This window comes from Ammospiza nelsoni, chromosome 9 (assembly GCF_027579445.1).
Source record: "Ammospiza nelsoni isolate bAmmNel1 chromosome 9, bAmmNel1.pri, whole genome shotgun sequence".
NCBI lineage: Eukaryota > Metazoa > Chordata > Aves > Passeriformes > Passerellidae > Ammospiza > Ammospiza nelsoni.
In genome coordinates, this window is record NC_080641.1 from 33739244 (window position 1) to 33752131 (window position 12888).

A 12888-nucleotide genomic window follows, 5' to 3' on the forward strand; every position below is an offset into this window, starting at 1 on the left:
AGGTTTTATCCCGTGCTGGCAGAGTCCTGCAAGCCAGGTTTCCAAAGTCCATAATTAAACCCTGTCCTCTGGGTTACTGGCCAAACAACAGGAGGAGGAAATCAGAGCAAGGAAAGGAAGCTTAGACTTGTCTGTGGGATGGCTGCTCTGGCTGGGAAGGAAAGTTCAGAGAGGAGCCAGCAGCCAACCTCCCAGCCCAGTAGGATCCACACCAAAGATAATAATACATCCTTTGCCTTTATTGCCTTTGAGTAGATTGCTTCCTCACAGGAGATTTAGATTTATGCAGAGATAGCTTCTTGGCCTATATGCCTTGACAGTTTTATGGGAGTGAGAGGAAGAATATTCCATCTCCGTGTGTCGCATCTGCTTAATTTTGAGGTGTGCACATGAGAAAGAGGGGAGACTCAAACCCTGGGGCAGGTGTGAAGCACACACGTGCTGGTGGCACAGGCACTGGGAGAGGGTGGGACTGAAAGGTGTGGCCTGGGACAGTGCAGGGAAATCAGGGCTGTGGGAGAGGGAGGTGGAAGAAATGCACTTCAAAGAGAGCAAAACCTAGAAGAAAAAGGGAACATGAGAAGACAAGCTTTAGACCATACAGAAGGGAAAAAGAACAAACGCCAGAAAAACAAAGATTTGACTTCCTAGAAAGGAAATATGAAATGGAATATGTGAACTCCTCCTGGAGAAGGAGAGCACTCCAGGCAGAGGGTTATTTACCGCCAGCCGTGACTCGCCGCTCTACATCTGTCTCCATTTTTTCTCTTGAACAAATTCCCATTTTGGACACTTTTCTTCCTGCTTTGCTTCCCTGTGATTGCCCCTCTAAGTGGTCTTTGGAGGGCAGGCTGTATGCTCAGAACATATGTGCAAACTGGCCGGAGAACAGAAGAGGACAAAACCACTCTGTGTGCTATTTCCATCAGGCACTGGGTGCTTCCTTCCCCCACGCCTGCTCCTGTGTGCAGGACACAGGCTGCACCTATTGTCCATCCACAGAGCTTTCTCTTGCTCTGCTGAGGCACCCTGGTGTCTGTCTCATGGTGAGACTTTGCTGGGTGTGGATTCTCCATGGGCGAAGATCCTTCATGCTTCACCCACCAGCAGCATCACAACCTTTCACTTCGTGGTACATCAGGCCTGCAGTGATGAGCAAAGGACTCAGCTTTGTTCCTTTTACAGATATTTCCTGCGACCAAGAGTGCAGCAGTCTCCCTGTGTGTCAGGTGTGACAGCCAAAGCAAGCCCCAGCATTAATCCCATGTTCCTTGGGCTGCACTCCTTGAGCCTCACATCCATTTACCTGCACTCGAAAGCTCCTGGGGAGCTCTCCGACCTAAAAAGGCTGGAGTCTGCCAGAAAAGATGAATTTCCCTTCACAACAGGAAGGCTTAGGAAGTAAAACAAAGCAGACATGTAGTAAATTACTTCTGCTTTTCAAATACCTTTTGCGGTATCCTCCTTACCATTACTTTATCTCAGCACTTTCAGTACATAACTCTTGTTAGCTGAGAAGAAGGGTAAGAGAGGATAAAGATGATGTTAGTAAGAAAATAAGGCACCATCACACTGGCTTTGAACTCCTGCATAAAGTTGGCCTGTGTTCAGTTCTGTGGCAGCTCTGCTTGTAATGGGGGTAAGCCATAATTACAGGTATACATTTTTTAATTCCATAATAAGCAAACATTGAGTTAATGTATATCTCTATTCCACTTATGCAATTTTTTTAATGCATTCTCTTGATCCAGTCCAGGAGCAATGTTCACATTGTGCTCCCTCAGTCATTTTGTGGAACATATGGATGGTATTTGCCAAGTCTGCTTCCATTGTGTTTCTGCGGCGTGGAAAGAAATGTTTAAGATGCAAATTCAGAATATCCTATTGGATTCCTTACTTAGGTATTCCACCTGTTTCTTTACTTAGACCTTCTACTTTATTCTTAGATCTTCTACTTGTATTTCCACACAGTAGTTCAGTCCCTAAAGGACAGTAATGCCAGGAAAGGAACATGTTTGCACTCCTTGCACTTCTTGAGGTATCTGAAGAGACAAACAGCTCTGCTGTGGTTGTGATCTTGACCAACTCGGTTTGCAAAATGGCTGGAGCTCTCTGGTCCTCTTTCCACTGAGACACTGGTGTGGTTGTTCATGTATGGTCACCCCCTTGTCCCAGCTCCACCCTGGATGTTCTGCTCCCATTGTGCTGTGCTGCGCCTTGTCTGTCTTCACCTTGAAAACCCCAGGAAACAAAGAAGACTTTCAGTGTAGAAACCTTAAGGAATTGGTAATACCTCTTGCACTGCATGGCTGATAGACATGTCCACAGTTCTAGGGGCTTGTGAGGTTGATAATTTCACATGAATTTCTCATGGGAGAGCTCCCCCTTACTCTGCTGGACTCTTCTGTGGTGGTGACGATGCTTTTAAAGTCAGACTCATGATTGCTCACTGAACCACCCGGGCTGCTGCTGCCTGTTCTCAGCCCACCATCTATGGAACTGTCTGAAAGCAGTTTCTGAGGAATTTCTGTTCTACTGAGGAGCTGAAAGCTCATTTTGGAGTATTTCCCTTGCAATGTCAGTGACCCCTAACTTAACTCTCCCCATGGCTCGTTATGGAACAACCACACGCAGGCAACCAGTCCAGAACTTGTCTCAATAATGCTTTTCTTAAATCTGGCATGGGCTTTCTCCTCAGCAGGCAAGAAAACTTCTCCATGTTTACTGAGAAACTTTTATTTATGCCATATGCATCAGAAAAGCTCATTCAGGCATAGTTCAGATGACCACAAGAGTTTGTTTTCAACGTCTGTTCGGAATTACATCTTGGAAATTGGAGAGAAAGTGCTATAAGGGAGATCCTAGATAATTTTCTTTGTGCCCTGAGCACAGTTGTTGCCTGGCACTGCCTGGAAGATAAAATTTTATGTGTGGTGTGTCCCAGCATCAGCAATGCAGAGTGTGTCTGTCTGTCCTCAGGCAAAAGGTCTGTGGGCTCATCAAAGGCCTTGACATCGTGCACTAACTCAGAGCCCAGAGAAGTTTTCAATGATTGTGCTGTGTTACTACCAAAGATTCAAGGGATTGACTGCAGAAAATATGATGAAAAACATGAGAACCATGTATTATACAAAATAAGGAATAGAAAAAGAATCCCTTTTCACTGGGAAAACATTCAACTGCAGAGCTGGAGTATTCAATGTCAAATAATTCTCTGGCACTACTTTTCACTGACTTGCTGCAGTGGGCAGTTTTCACTGGGTCATAACCAGACAGAGGAATTTCATGATCTTAATTCATTTCCTTGAGCTGAACTTTTTGGATACTCACAGGCCTACAGAAGAAAGGCAAAGCCCAGGTAACATCCCTTTTCCTTAGACCAGAGGAGGTCTAACATCCAGGATCCCTGCAAATTGTATTTGCTCAGTATTTCCCAGATGTGCCTTTGAATTGCCCTCTGGTTCTCAGTGTGTGGGGTCAGGCAGTCCCAGAGCTGCTCTGCCTGTACCTGCCTGGTGCAGCAGCTTCATTACACACCTCAGCACATCTCCCTGCAGGCACCAGGGCCATTTTTTCCTCCACTGAACTTAATATCTAAAGACAGTGGGAACATTTCACACAGGATGGTTCAGGCTGGAAGGGACCACAGTGGGGTCATCAGGTCCCACCTCCCTGCTCGAGCAGAGTCATCCCAGAGCACAGGGCACAGTCCTGAGTATTTCCAGTGGGGGAGACTCCACATCTTCTCTGGGCAGCCTGCTCAGGAAAGTTGTTCCTCATGTTCTGGATGAGCTTTGTTCTTTAACATGGAATTCAACAAGCAGGCAGCCACCTCAAAATCTGTCTCCAAGTGAACAGGTAGATGCTTGAAGTGAAATGTAGGATGGGAACACACTTCAAGGAGCTCCAGCAGCTGTAGGATACAGAGCTTCCCTTAAATGTCTTTTTTTCCATGGAGTCCATGTGTTGCCATATCCCTGCTCTCTGCATTACAGTATCCCATCAAAACACAAGCTGCCCAGTGGTTTTCAAGAACATAAGATTTTTCTTTTCTTCTAAGAGCAATAACACTTATCAACTTTTACTGAAATACCATATCAGCTCCTTGTCACTGGCAGTCTACAGTTCCTGCCGCTAAAAGTTTAATGCATTTACAGGAGCACTTAGGCATCAAGACTTTGATATCACAATCTGTTAGTCACAGGTGCTACATGATAGGTTTGTGTTAGCACATTATAGATCTTTTATCAGATACTGCACAAAATGTGTGTGTTTCTCTGCCAGGCAATCAGAATCAGGCTGCTGCATAGCTGATGAGTTACTCACCAATATAAGTTGTTGTTTATTTTAAACAGAACTTTCCCAGAACTGCACCTTAATGGATAAGTTAAACTCTAATTGGTCAAGGCCAGTGAAGACCAGGAACTCAATGGAGCCAGGAAAAGCACAGCAGGTCCATGGTGGTGCTGTGAGCATTGTCAGTCTTTCACAGTGGCACTCGTCAAGCCGAGTGATTAACATTGCTCATTTGCCATCACAGACAGAGTCATTTTGACAGCAAATTACCACTGGATCAATAGCTCAGCTTGTCTTTGGCAATTCACGTAGTAGCATGAGACCTGTGACAACTTGCCATGCTGCTGGCAGTGCTGCCTCAAAACCATGGAAGGAAGCTGGAGGTAGGGGAAGAACTGCTCACCAAAAAGTCAGCTCAGACTGAAAAGTTATAGATGCTTTCACATCCCTCCAGGGCTCCTTTTATTATTTTTTTTTTCCAGACTCTGGACAACAGAAAAGAACTTGGCCTCGGGATTCAGCCTAAAGTGTACTTTCCATTTTTAATAAAATTAGTAATCCCATGCAAGTGTTGAAGCACATGCCTCAGCTTTGCTGTAATCCCCTGAGGAAAACATCCCTTCAGCGCGGTCCCGGAGCAGTCGGGCGGTCGGTCAGCCCTGTGGCTTTGCTCCTTGCATCCAGTTCCAGATGTCAGGAAATGCATCATTTAAAAATGGAGATGGAGCTGTAGGAGTTCTGAGTTGAAAATGCAGAAAGAATTCTCCTGTAGTTATCAAATTAGAGCTGTTTTTGACTGGCCTGGTGCTAACATCACCCCTACGTGCTGCTTTCGCTGACCTCGGCGGCTGAGAGAAAAGCAGATCTTTTGTGCACTGGCACAGTGTAAGGTCACCTGAGGTATTTCGGTCACCAGACACAATTCACATCACCTGCATCCTTTTCCAGACCTATAGGAAGGATTTCCTGCATAGAAAGCTATTCCCTGACAATGGCTGGAACGATGCTTGCCAATGAGGTCAGGATTCCTGGGATGGCAGTGCTGTGTTGGTCATCCACGGGCCTGAACTTCCTCAGATGTTGCTGGTGACCAAGCAACAGTTTGTTGCCACCCATTGTTGACCAGAAAATCAAAGAATGCCAGCATGGTTTGGCTTGGAAGGGACCCCACAGCCCCAGGCAGCACCTCCCACCATCCCAGAGCCCATCCAGCCTAACCTTGGACACTTGCAGGGATGGGGAGTCCTCACCCTCTGCCCACAACAGCCCACAAAATGTAACTTAAAGCCAAGACTGTGATGTGTCTTGGGCTTCAGCAGACACTTCCTTTCCACAGGTGAGCTCTGAAAGACAGAAGCTCCTCTGGCTGACTGGGGCTGTGCATTTCTTGCTGCTTTGGGGTCTGTCAAACCTGAATCTTTGTGAGCTCCAGACAGCTCTCCTCTGACCCAGAGATCCTTGAAGATCATCTGATAGTGCAGCATGGGGCTGTTAAGTTGCAAAACGGCATTAAACACATTAAAAGTAGTCTTGCAAAAATTGAGCTAGTCTTCTTGTTTGCTTCTGGGACCAATTCAGGATGTTGACTTGGATCTATAAACTCTCCTATAGATTAGATCTTGGTTGGGAAATGGACTACATTCCTTTCATGTGCTGTCTTAGCAGTTGAGATCAGCAGACTTGCTTTTTCTAATGTGTTTGGGAGGCAGAAGCAATATTTTATCTCCTGTGGTATGCTGCTGGTATAGAAATGTTCAGGCTTATTAATTCTTCAGGACACAGGAAAGTCTTCATCACCTGTGTAGGCAGTCATGGGAAAGGACCCACTGCAAAGACTCCATTGAACTCTTTCTTTTTTTTTTTTTTTTTTGAAAGCAGCTGGAAAATATTAGTAATCTTCAGAGCCAATATACAGTACATATTGAGAGCCAGTAAATGATGCATATTATTGCAAATTCCTGTGCACTTCTGCATTTTATAAAACAGATAACTAAAATACTCACCTAGCCAGATCGGCTCCCCCAGGGATGCACATTTCCAAGCAGAGGACAAACCAAAAACACAGAACAGAGCAAAATTAGCCAAATAGAATGGCTAAGTGTTTGAAACAAATGGTTTTAAGATCACTGAGTAGGGAGCGTGACCTCCTTTTGCATCAGTCAAGGCAACTGTGAAACTTTGTGAAAGAAGCTCACCACAAAACAGATGCTGGGCTATCTTAGGTAAATAAGTTACAAAAAAATAATAATAAACCCCCCACACACACTTTTTACAAAGCACAGCTGTGTAAATATTGCATGAGACAGGGGAGAGGGGGAGAGATGTAACATACACCCTTTTTTCATGCAGAAGTTCTGCTCTGGGCACTGTTTATTAACATTCCCAGTACAACCATCACTCCAGTGCCTAGCACACAGTGCAGCTACTGTGCTCCCTGCACATGTTTGATCTTGGCTTGGGAGGAGAAAACAGGCTTTATTTTAAAGGAAACATTTTCACCCAGAGATAAAAGGTGCAAGGAGAGGTGTTAGGAGACGGGAGGAATTACAGGATCATGGAATGGTTTGGGTTGGAAGGGACCTTTAAAAGATCATCCCATGGGCAGGGACACCTTCTGCTATCCCAGGCTGCTCCAAGCCCCATCCAGCCTGATCTTGGACACTTCCAGAAGACCAAATCTCATCTCTTTTTTCCATCCTCTTTCCTACACCTTCTGCCACACTGATTTAAATGTGCTCCTGCTTCTGCACCAGGTGAGGAGCAATTCTCCTTAATTTCATGGTGCTGGATGCCTACTGCAATTTTCCTGCTTCTCAACTGCCAGGTACAGCACATTCCAGCCTACAAAAATGTGCCCACAGAGAGGAACAAATGGCTCTTCTGATCTAGACCAAAGGCTCACCTGGACAGGCAGTTCACTCTCTCTGACAGGAGCTGGTGGTGGACACTTCAGGGAAGATAACAACAGTAGGAGAGGCATCCAGTGATGCTTTTCAGAGTACAGCCTCCTGGATTTTGGCAGCAAACAGCTTGGTTTCTCGAGCCAGAGGTTTTGTTCGCATCTTTGTGACTGACTGCCTTCAGTGAACTTTCCTTTCAGAGATGTGCTTTTAACCCATTCTTTATTTTGGCCCCCGCAACATCCCATGGCAGAAAGTTCCAGTTTTACTCAGTGCTGCATGAGGAAGAACCAGTTCTTTTGTCTGCTGCCTGATCATTTTGCTGGATGCTTCTTAGTGGTTTTCTTTTTCACTGCCAGAAGTAGTGAATAAATCATTCCCCAGTTACTTTCTTTACTTTCCTTCGAGTTAAGTGCTGCCCAGCGCTTTGACCGCGAGCACAGGGAAGCACAGAAATCCATCTGCAGCCTCTCATCTCGGGTAACAGTTTGGCTCAGTGGCTGCAGAGCCATCTTATACCTGCAGAAATGTCTGTGTGCTGTGACAGCAGCTGTGCTGTCCCCCCAAAATGGGTTTTCTGTGACTTCCACCCCAGAGCTCACAGTGTGAATGCAGTGAGCCCAAAGAAGGGATGATGTTTTAAGTCCATTCAGTTTCCAGCTTCAAAGAAACTTAAACCTCAGCATCTAGCATGGCTGCAGCTCTGTTCTGGTTCCATCTTGCCCAGGGAAGAGCAGGAGATCCAGCACATCCTGCACCTCTGCTTGTCCTCAGCACTCCAGCACAGCCCTACTGACATCACCCTTTCTGCTCTGCCCTTACATCAGTGCTCGCTGCTGTTTTTAGTGTGATATACACCAAAAAGCATAACATAAAGAGATCCTCTTGCTAAATTTAGATGGAAAATTATAGGCTGTTTTACTGTTTTGTGCACAGTCTTCATTTGCCTCAATAGATTTGCGTGCAGATCTTCAAACCCCAAAAAGCCAGACAAGTGAGGTGGTACCTGCAGCCCCAAGAGCAGCACTCTGGAGAAAAATGGGACTGTTTTATCTCAACAAGGGCTGGAGGCAAAGTCTTGGGTTCCACTTATAGGAGAGAAATAATTTTATCAAAAAAAAAAAAAAAAAGGAAGGATTTACAATCAACAAGATTTGAAAAATATAAATGTATGGATTATCTTTCTTCGCATTTAGTGTTTTATTGCAGCAGCCCACGTTTGTCTCCAGGAGTATTATCCATGATGCAGCACACTAATGCACTACCTTGCTCTGAACAGGAGAAAGCACTTTGGATGTAGTCCAGGTTTAACCCTGTCTTTGGGCTTGCTTTTACTTTTAAACAAAATAGCAGCAAATGGAAGTGAAGCACCATCCTGACTCTTCCTCGGAGTGTGGCCAGTCCTGCACATGAGGAGCAGCTTTGAGACAGAGGTGATGCTCATTCCCACTTGGTTCATGACTCCTCTGCCTCTCTTTCCCTTTCAGTCCCTACAACCCAGCTCTGTTGTCCATCCTTGAGTGAAATTCCCCCAAGCACAGGTAACCTAAAGGTGCTCTGCAAGGAGCTGCTCCTGGTCAAAGGGACTGTTCAACATCTGACATCAGACTGGTCCCTGGAAAGACCCCTGTCATCCAGGCAGAATTGAAAATTCTGGCTGTTTGGAGGTTTTAAAAATTAAAACATTCCCCCAAACAGCTGTATTTCTTATGCAAATTCCCCACCAAATGGTACCTTGTACATATTAGAGAAATTGTTTGTCCTCTGTTAAAAAATGATCATCTAAAAACCCATTAATTTTGGGGGGAGAAAATGTTTTAAGAGGACAAAGCAGGCTTACAGACCACATTTCTCCCATGCCCTGTGAACTGTTGTGCTATTGTGATTTTACAGTGCTATTTCTCTGCTTCTGCTGGGTTTTTCTCTTTAATGTAATGTGGATAACCCAGAACAAAAACTGACACTTAATTCTGAGTAAACAGTGGCAGGGACTGAATAGAAACTTGATGTCAAATATACAGCCACCCTGGGAAAGTCAAAATCCAATGCTTTCTCCTCTCTTCCAGTTGTGTCCTCCATAAGTGTATTATCCATAAAATTAGCCATTTAAAAAGGCATCAAAACATTATTTTTCATATTCATAGCGTCACTTTAAAAAAAAATGGTTAAAAATCGATTTGCTGGCCTCTTGGGGAAATGCTGTAATGTTTTTGGCTGTCTCCTACTTTCTGCTGCCAGCTAAAAGTACCATCTGGCTTGTTTAGGGCCCTTTTCCATATCAGGTGCTTCCAAAATTCTCCCCAACCAGAGGATTGTTTCGTTGGGTTGCTCTGCCTGCTGAGGCATGTGTCCTGGGCTGGGAATCCTACTGCTTCTGTTCCCTGCCATCTTGCTGACAGTGGTGTGTGTATGTTTGGGCACGGATCTTGCTGCCTCTCTCCCGAGGACATTTGCATCATTGTCAGCTGCACATATTAAATTGATATGCAGGGCTCAGAAACACGTATCCCATCTTTTGTCCCTTTGTTTGTGCAATTGTTGTGGTTTTAATTCTTCTTTGACACCTGGAATATCACAAAGCTGCTGATAATCTGTTGGCTACTAAGGGAGATGACATTGATAGGAGGATAATGTGTGTCAGACTTATATCTCGATAATTGCCGACACACCCCGAACCCTCGCAGCTCAGGGAATGAATATCCTAAATCCATCATTAATTTGGAGAGTCGCATGTGGCAGTTGGCTGTGGTGTCACCCTCTCCCTGCAAGAGTCACTTGCAGGGGATTTGGAGGCAGTTTTGGGTGGATCCTGCAGCGCCGCGCGGATGCGCGAGTGAACCGCTCTTGGTGCGTCCTCGCTGCCATTTCACAGCTGCCTGAGGAGCTGGGACAAAATGGGGTGGGTGTCCTCCCTCCTCAGCAAAATGGGGTGGATGTCCTCCCTCCTCAGCAAAATGGGGTGGATGTCCTCCCTCCTTGACAAAATTGGGTGGATGTCCTCCCTCCTCAGCAAAATGGGGTGGATGTCCTCCCTCCTCGACAAAATTGGGTGGGTGTTCCTCCCTCCTTGACAAAATGGGGTGGGTGTCCTCCCTCCTCAGCAAAATGGGGTGGATGTCCTCCCTCCTCAGCAAAATGGGGTGGGTGTCCTCCCTCCTCAGCAAAATGGGGTGGATGTCCTCCCTCCTTGACAAAATTGGGTGGATGTCCTCCCTCCTCAGCAAAATGGGGTGGATGTCCTCCCTCCTCAGCAAAATTGGGTGGGTGTTCCTCCCTCCTTGACAAAATGGGGTGGGTGTCCTCCCTCCTCAGCAAAATGGGGTGGATGTCCTCCCTCCTCAGCAAAATTGGGTGGGTGTCCTCCCTCCTTGACAAAATGGGGTGGATGTCCTCCCTCCTTGACAAAATGGGGTGGATGTCCTCCCTCCTTGACAAAATTGGGTGGGTGTCCTCCCTCCTTGACAAAATGGGGTGGATGTCCTCCCTCCTTGACAAAATGGGGTGGGTGTCCTCCCTCCTTGACAAAATGGGGTGGATGTCCTCCCTCCTTGACAAAATGGGGTGGATGTCCTCCCTTCTCAGCAAAATTGGGTGGGTGTCCTCCCTCCTTGACAAAATGGGGTGGGTGTCCTCCCTCCTCAGCAAAATGGGGTGGGTGTCCTCCCTCCTCAGCAAAATGGGGTGGATGTCCTCCCTCCTTGACAAAATGGGGTGGGTGTCCTCCCTCCTCAGCAAAATGGGGTGGGTGTCCTCCCTCCTTGACAAAATGGGGTGGATGTCCTCCCTCCTCAGCAAAATGGGGTGGATTTCCTCCCTCCTCACCTGCTGGGAAGGCAGCTCCCCACCTGCCTTCTCCTGCCCAGGAGTGCCATCCCAAGCAGCTGAGAGCTGATGCTCTCTTGGTGACGGTGACACCTCCTCCTCCTCCTCGGGACCCTCTGTTTTCCAAATTTACCAGTTTACTTGGAAATAGAAACACGCCCCTGAAGGGTTTACGAGTAGATTTGAAGCCCTGTAGCTGCAGAGTCCAGGCTTGATGCGATTGTGTGGGAACAGGAAGGGTGTTTTGGAGCAGCTACTGCCGTAAGCTGTCTTGTCCTATTTCAGAAATGATCTGTGCCATACACTGCTGACTTTTCCTGTCCATCCATTAAAAAGTGAATTATGAAGAGTGCTGAGACAAACAGATAGGAGTTTAACCTTGTTAGTAAATATCAGGTAGCTGATATATACTGCTAGAATGTTACATCACAGCCTCGCTCTTCAATATAAGTTTATGAAATTATCTTGTTACTATATAAACTGCCTTGGCTGGGTACATTCTTCCAGAGGGTTATTGTTTCCTGGATGTTGGCACAGTAGCACGACTCCAAAGAGTCAGTTCACAATGTGGTGAATTTTAAAGACTTGGGAGATGGCCATATCTATTTTTCAGCAAAGGAATGAAAGCTTTTTTCCCTTTTTTTTTTTTTTTCTCCCCTCCCCTAAGGTATTAAAAGTTTCAAAACATGTGCTGAAATGAAAAGGAAATAATAACTAAGACCTGGATGGGAAGTAGTGCCTCAGAGTACTGACTTTGTTTATTTGCTTGTTTCTCCCAAAATCTTAATATTTCAAGTACAAGTTAATATTTTAAATCAAATAAACCTGTTCTGTGAACTAGTAAGGTACTTGAACTATTATCACACATTATTCATTTATTTCTGTGTGAGTGCAATAAAAATTTTACAAGCTGTAATCTTGTTCTTTTAATAGAGAGAAAACTATGCAGAATATGTTGCTTAGAGTATTAGATAAGCTGCAGTATGTTAATCAAATATTTTCGTGATATGAGGGCAGTTGAGAAAACAGTACAATTTTTGCTAATGGCACTGGTAAGTAAACGGATCTATCATTACATTGTCATGAAAAGTGACATTGAGCAGAAACACCCTGCCAATCCCTAGAAGATAAGTATTTAATGTAATTAGACAGACACTGTCTCCTTTGTTGAACGTAGCATTAATCACCCAGAGAAGTCCAACTTTATATGAAATGGCTTTTTCTGATATGTCTTTGTATTAGAAAGCTTCTCACACGGTTTTGCCACGATGATGTATTTGAAGAAGTGACTGCAGCAGCTACAGGGGTTTCCTCATGGCACGTTTCTTGCTGTTCTGTGTTCCATAATCTTTAATTCTTTTTTATTTAGCAGTGTTGCATTACATAGCTGTGACTTGTTCCTAAGTCCAGAAAGCCACGTGCAATTGGAGCTGAACCTCTTTGAACCAGTGTAATGCATTCAAGTTATGAAATATAAAAGCAATACAAATAGCTTCCATTGTGTTCTTCAGTCCTTCCTCTGTGGTGTTAGCACAGGTTCATTGTTATGGCATAAGCAAAATGTTCCTTGCCTCAAATGCTCGTCCATAATATCACACACAAAAAAAACCCCAACAAAAAAAAAAAAAAAAAAAACAAAAAACCCAAACAAACAAAAAAAAGAACTTCTTTTTATGAAAATCTCATTGTTAAATGGATGAAAAATGTTGCCCCCTTCCAGAATTCATTGGCACTACATTTTTTTTTCTCCCCTCTTTTTTTTTTTCCCCCCCTCCCTCCTCTCCTCTGTTGCTTGTAATTTGTACTGTGAAACGCTGTCTGGTTATGAACTGGTATCAATTTGAGTCAGTGCACAGCTGTGTCTTCCCAC

The 12888-nt window shown here is 45.0% G+C and overlaps 1 protein-coding gene across 15 annotated transcripts in view; it reads left to right on the forward strand.

Annotated features, from left to right (window-relative positions):
* Positions 1 to 12888, forward strand: part of NFIA (nuclear factor I A) — a 243631-nt gene that overhangs the window by 173171 nt on the left and 57572 nt on the right. The gene's annotated exons all lie outside the window — the stretch shown is intronic.